The sequence below is a fragment of the Arachis stenosperma genome, chromosome 9 (genome assembly GCF_014773155.1).
Source record: "Arachis stenosperma cultivar V10309 chromosome 9, arast.V10309.gnm1.PFL2, whole genome shotgun sequence".
Taxonomy (NCBI): Eukaryota; Viridiplantae; Streptophyta; class Magnoliopsida; order Fabales; family Fabaceae; genus Arachis; species Arachis stenosperma.
Genome location: NC_080385.1, coordinates 83,672,189 through 83,678,740, shown reverse-complemented (window position 1 = coordinate 83,678,740; position 6,552 = coordinate 83,672,189). Strand labels below are relative to the sequence as shown.

Genomic DNA, 6,552 nt, shown 5'->3' with positions numbered 1-6,552 from the left:
TTCTTATCTTCTTATCCTTTCAAATTTGATTTTCAAATCTTTTTCAAACTAACCAATTAACTGTTGTTTATTTTTTATTTTTTTCAAAACCATCTAACAACTTTTCTCTTTCCAATTTTCGAAAAGACCTCCCTCTTTTTCAAAAAAAAAATTCTTTTTAATTAATTAATTGTTTTTAAATTTTAATTTTAATTTTATTCCCCCTTTAATTTTCGAAAATCATTAACTCCTTTTCAAAAATTATTTTCGAAAACTTCTCTCTCTCATATTATTCTATTTATTTATTCATTTACTAACACTTCTCTTCATCTCCAATCTCTACCCCTATCCTCAGCATTGTGTTTGGATTATTCATTCTTCTTCACTCTTATTCCCTTTCTTCTTCTACTAACATAAAGGAATCTCTATACTGTGACATAGAGGATTCCTCTTCCTTTTCTGTTCTCTCCTTTCTCATATGAGCAGGAATAAGGAAAAAGGCATTCTTGTTGAAGCTGATCCTGAACTTGAAAGGACTCTGAAGAAGAAACTAAGAGAAGCTAAATTACAACAATCTAGAGACAACCTTGCTGAAATTTTCGAACAAGAAAAGGATATGGCAGCCGAACCCAACAACAATAATGCAAGGAGTATGCTTGGTGATTATACTACACCTACTTCCAAGTTTGATGGAAGAAGCATCTCAATTCCTGCCATTGGAGCAAATAATTTTGAGCTGAAACCTCAACTAGTTGCTCTAATGCAACAAAACTGCAAGTTTCATGGACTTCCATTAGAAGATCCCTACCAGTTTTTAACTGAGTTTTTGCATATCTGTGAGACTGTTAAGACTAATGGAGTAGATCCTAAAGTCTACAGGCTCATGCTTTTCCCTTTTGCTGTAAGAGACAAAGCTAGAACATGGTTGGACTCACAACCTAAAGATAGCCTGGACTCCTAGGATAAGCTGGTCACAGCCTTCTTGGCTAAGTTCTTTCCTCCTCAAAAGCTGAGCAAGCTTAGAGTGGATGTTCAAACCTTCAAACAAAAAGATGGTGAATCCCTCTATGAAGCTTGGGAAAGATACAAGCAGATGACCAAAAGGTGTCCTTCTGACATGTTTTCAGAGTGGACCATTTTGGATATATTCTATTATGGTCTATCTGAGTTCTCTAAGATGTCACTGGACCATTCTGCAGGTGGATTTATTCACCTAAAGAAAATGCCTGCAGAAGCTCAAGAACTTATTGACATGGTTGCAAATAACCAATTCATGTACACTTCTGAGAGGAATTCAGTGAATAATGGGACGCCTCAGAGGAAGGGAGTTCTTGAAATTGATGCTCTGAATGCCATATTGGCTCAGAACAAAATGTTGACTCAGTAAGTCAACATGATTTCTCAAAGTCTGAATGGATGGCAAAATGCATCCAACAGTACTAAAGAGGCATCTTCTGAAGAATAAGCTTATGATCCTGAAAACCCTACAATGGCAGAGGTAAATTACATGTGTGAACCTTATGGAAATCATCCAAATTTCTCATGGAAGGATCAACAAAAGCCTCAACAAGGCTTTAATAAGGGTGGAAGAAATAGGCTCAGCAATAGCAAGCCTTATCCATCATCTTCTCAGTAACAGACAGAGAATTCTGAGCAGAGCACCTCTAATTTAGCAAACTTAGTCTCTGATCTGTCTAAGGCCACTTTAAGCTTCATGAGTGAAATAAGGTCCTCCATTATAAATTTGGAGGCACAAGTGGGCCAGCTGAGTAAGAAAGTAACTTAAACTCCTCCTAGTACTCTCCCAAGCAATACTGAAGAGAATCCAAAAAGAGAGTGCAAGGCCATTGACATAATCAAAATGGCCGAACCTAGAGAGGAAGGAGAGGACGTGAATCCCAATGAGGAAAACCTCATGGGACGACTCTCAGGCAAGAAGGAGTCCCCTATTGAGGACCTAAAGGAATCTGAGGCTCATATAGAGACCATAGAGATTCCATTAAACCTCCTTCTACCATTCATGAGCTCTGAAGAGGATAAAGATGTAACTGGAGAGCAAGTTGCTCAATATCTAGGAGCCATCATGAAGCTGAATGCCAAATTTTTTGGTAATGAGACTTGGGAAGGTGAACCTCCCTTGCTTATTGGTGCACGAAATTGTGATCACTACTTTTCACAACTCAAATAATCCCCGGTAATGAATCCAAAAACTTGGTGTTCAATACCATGGCATAAACACAACTTCGCACAACTAACCAGCAAGTACACTGGGTTGTCCAAGTAATAAACCTTACGCGAGTAAGAGACGATCCCACGGAGATTGTTGGTATGAAGCAAGCTATGGTCACCTTGTAAATCTCAGTCAGGCAGACTCAAATGGTTATGGATGATATATGAATAAAACATAAAGATAAAGATAGAGATACTTATGCAATTCATTGGTGAGAATTTCAGATAAGCATATGGAGATGCTTTGTCCCTTCCGTCTCTCTGCTTTCCTACTGTCTTCATCCAATCCTTCTTACTCCTTTCCATGGCAAGCTGTATGTTGGGCATCACCATTGTCAATGGCTACAGTCCCGTCCTCTCAGTGGAAATGTTCAACGCACCCTGTCACGGCACGGTTATCCAGCTGTTGGTTCTCGATCATGTCGGAAAAGAATCCAGTGATTCTTTTGCGTCTGTCACTAACGCCCCACAATCGCGAGTTTGAAGCTCGTCACAGTCATTCAATTATTGAATCCTACTCAGAATACCACAGACAAGATTTAGACCTTCCGGATTCTCTTGAATGCCGCCATCAATTCTAGCTTATACCACAAAGATTCTGGTTAAAGAACCCAAGAGATATCCACCCAATCTAAGGTAGAACGGAGGTGATTGACGGTCACACGTTCATAGGTGAGAATGATGATGAGTGTCACGAATCATCACATTCATCAAGTTGAAGAACAAGTGATATCTTGGAACAAGAACAAGCTGAATTGAATAGAAGAACAATAGTAATTGCATTAATACTCGAGGTACAGCAGAGCTCCACACCTTAATCTATGGTGTGTAGAAACTCCACCGTTGAAAATACATAAGAACAAGGTCTAGGCATGGCCGTGAGGCCAGCCTCCCAATGATCTAAGATAGCATAAGACTAAAGATAGCTACCAAGATTGTCAAATACAATAGTAAAAGGTCCTATTTATAGGGAACTAGTAGCTTAAGAATTACAAAGATGAGTAAATGACATAAAAATCCACTTCCGGGCCCAATTGGTGTGTGCTTGGGCTGAGCATTGAAGCATTTTCGTCTAGAGACTCTTCTTGGAGTTAAACGCCAGCTTTTGTGCCAGTTTGGGCGTTTAACTCCCACTTTGGTGCCAGTTCCGGCGTTTAACGCTGGGAATTCTGAAGGTGACTTTGAACGCCGGTTTGGGCCATCAAATCTTGGGCAAAGTATGGACTATCATATATTGCTGGAAAGCCCAGAATGTCTACTTTCCAACGCCGTTGAGAGCGCGCCAATTGGGCTTTTATAGCTCCAGAAAATCCACTTCGAGTGCAGGGAGGTCAGAATCCAACAGCATCTGCAGTCCTTTTCAGTCTCTGAATCAGATTTTTGCTCAGGTCCCTCAATTTCAGCCAGAAAATACCTGAAATCACAGAAAAACACACAAACTCATAGTAAAGTCCAGAAAAGTGAATTTTAACTAAAAACTAATAAAAATATACTAAAAACTAACTAAATCTTACTAGAAACATACTAAAAACAATGCCAAAAAGCGTACAAATTATCTGCTCATCACAACACCAAACTTAAATTGTTGCTTGTCCCCAAGCAACTAAAAATCAAATAAGATAAAAAGAAGAGAATATGCAATGAACTCCAAAAACATCTATGAAGATCAGTATTAATTAAATGAGCGGGGCTTTTAGCTTTTTGCCTCTGAACAGTTTTGGCATCTCACTCTATCCTTTGAAATTCAGAATGATTGGCTTCTTTAGGAACTCAGAATCCGGATAGTGTTATTGATTCTCCTAGTTAAGTATGATGATTCTTGAACACAGCTACTTTATGAGTCTTGGCCGTGGCCCAAAGCACTCTGTCTTCCAGTATTACCACCGGATACATACATGCCACAGACACATAATTGGGTGAACCTTTTCAGATTGTGACTCAGCTTTGCTAAAGTCCCCAATTAGAGGTGTCCAGGGTTCTTAAGCACACTCTTTTTGCCTTGGATCACAACTCTTATTTCTTTCTTTTTCTTTCTTTTTCTCTTTCTCCCTTTTTTTTTCAAAAATTTTTTTTTGAATTCACTGCTTTTTCTTGCTTCAAGAATCATTTTTATGATTTTTCAGATCCTCAATAACATGTCTCCTTTTTCATCATTCTTTCAAGAGCCAACAATTTTAACATTCATGAACAACAGATTCAAAAGACATATGCACTGTTCAAGCATACATTCAGAAACAAAAGTATTGCCACCACATCAAAATAATTAATCTGTTATAAAATTTAAAGTTCATGCAATTCTTCTCTTTTTCAATTAAGAACATTTTTCTTTTAAGAGAGGTGATGGATTCATAGGACATTCATAACTTTAAGGCATAGATACTAAGACACTAATGATCATAAGACACAAACATGGATAAACATAAGCATGATTTTCGAAAAACAGGAAAATAAAGAATAAGGAGATTAAAGAACGGGTCCACCTTAGTGATGGCGGCTTGTTCTTCCTCTTGAAGATCTTATGGAGTGCTTGAGCTCCTCAATGTCTCTTCCTTGTCTTTGTTGCTCCTCTCTCATGATTCTTTGATCTTGCCAAGGTAGAGGACTTGTCCGCCACCTTATAAAGTTCTTGGGCTATAACCTCATGAACTTCTACTTCCTCTCCAATCATGATACTATGAATCATGATGGCCCGGTCTATAGTAACTTCGGACCGGTTGCTAGTGGGAATGATTGAGCGTTGGATAAACTCCAACCACCCCCTAGCCACGGGTTTGAGGTCATGCCTTCTCAATTGAACCGGCTTCCCTCTTGAATATCTCTTCCATTGGGCGCCCTCTTCACAAATGTCAGTGAGGACTTGGTCCAACCTTTGATCAAAGTTGACCCTTCTAGTGTAGGGGTGTTCATCTCCTTGCATCATGGGCAAGTTGAATGCCAACCTTACATTTTCCGGACTAAAATCTAAGTATTTCCCCCGAACCATTGTAAGCTAATTCTTTGGGTTCGGGTTCACACTTTGATCATGGCTCTTGGTGATCCATGCATTAGCATAGAACTCTTGAACCATTAAGATTCCGACTTGTTGAATGGGGTTGGTAAGAACTTCCCAACCTTTTCTTCGAATCTCATGTTGGATCTCCGGATATTCACTCTTTTTGAGTTTGAAAGGGACCTCGGGGATCACCTTCTTCAAGGCCACAACTTCATAGAAGTGGTCTTGATGCACCCTTGAGATGAATCTCTCCATCTCCCATGACTCGGAGGTGAAAGCTTTTGCCTTCCCTTTCCTCTTTCTAGAGGTTTCTCCGGCCTTGGATGCCATAAATGGTTATGGAAAAACAAAAAGCAATGCTTTTACCACACCAAACTTAAAAGGTTTGCTCGTCCTCGAGCAAAAGAAGAAAGAAGAGAGTAGAAGAAGAAGAAATGGAGGAGATGGAGGTGGCTTTGTGGTTCGGCCAAAGGGGGAGAAGTAGTGTTTAGGGTGTGTGAAAATGAAGGAGTGAAGATGGGTTTATATAGGGTGAAGAGAGGGGTAGGGTTCGGCTATGGGAGGGTGGGTTTGGGTGGGAAAGTGGTTTGAATTTTGAATGGTGAGGTAGGTGGGGTTTTATGAAGGATGGATGTGGGTGGTGAAGAGAAAGATGGGATTTGATAGGTGAAGGGTTTTTGGGGAAGAGTGGTTGAGGTGATTGGTGAATGGGTGAAGAAGAGAGAGGGTGGTGGGGTCGGTGGGGATCCTGTGGGGTCCACAGATCCTGAGGTGTCAAGGAAAAGTCATCCCTGCATCAAGTGGCAAGCAAAAATGCGTTCTGTGCCAATTCTGGCGTTAAACGCCGGGCTGGTGCCCATTTCTGGCATTTAACGCCAGCTTCTTGCCCTTTTCTGGCGTTTAATGCCAGTCTGGTGCCCCTTTCTAGCGTTAAACGCCCATAATGGTGCCAGACTGGGCGTTAAACGCCCATTTGCTAGCTTCACTGGCGTTTAAACGCCAGCAAGCTCTCCTCCAGGGTGTGCTGTTTTTCTTTCTATTTTTCATTCTGTTTTTGCTTTTTCAATTGATTTTGTGACTTCCCATGATCATCAACCTACAGAAAACATAAAATAACAAAGGAAAATAGATAAAATATAACATTGGGTTGCCTCCCAACAAGCGCTTCTTTAATGTCAGTAGCTTGACAGAGGGCTCTCATGGAGCCTCACGGATACTCAGAGCAATGTTGGAACCTCCCAACACCAAACTTAGAGTTTGAATGTGGGGGTTCAACACCAAACTTAGAATTTGGTTGTGGCCTCCCAACACCAAACTTAGAGTTTGACTGTGGGGGCTCTGTTTGACTCTGT

General features: G+C 40.4%; 1 non-coding gene across 1 annotated transcript; it reads right to left on the bottom strand.

Moving 5' to 3' along the window:
* Positions 1-994: 994 nt before the first annotated feature.
* On the bottom strand, positions 995-1,098 carry LOC130952734 (small nucleolar RNA R71). The gene has a single exon (XR_009074910.1). It is a non-coding gene; the product is annotated as a small nucleolar RNA R71 (small nucleolar RNA).
* Positions 1,099-6,552: the final 5,454 nt, after the last annotated feature.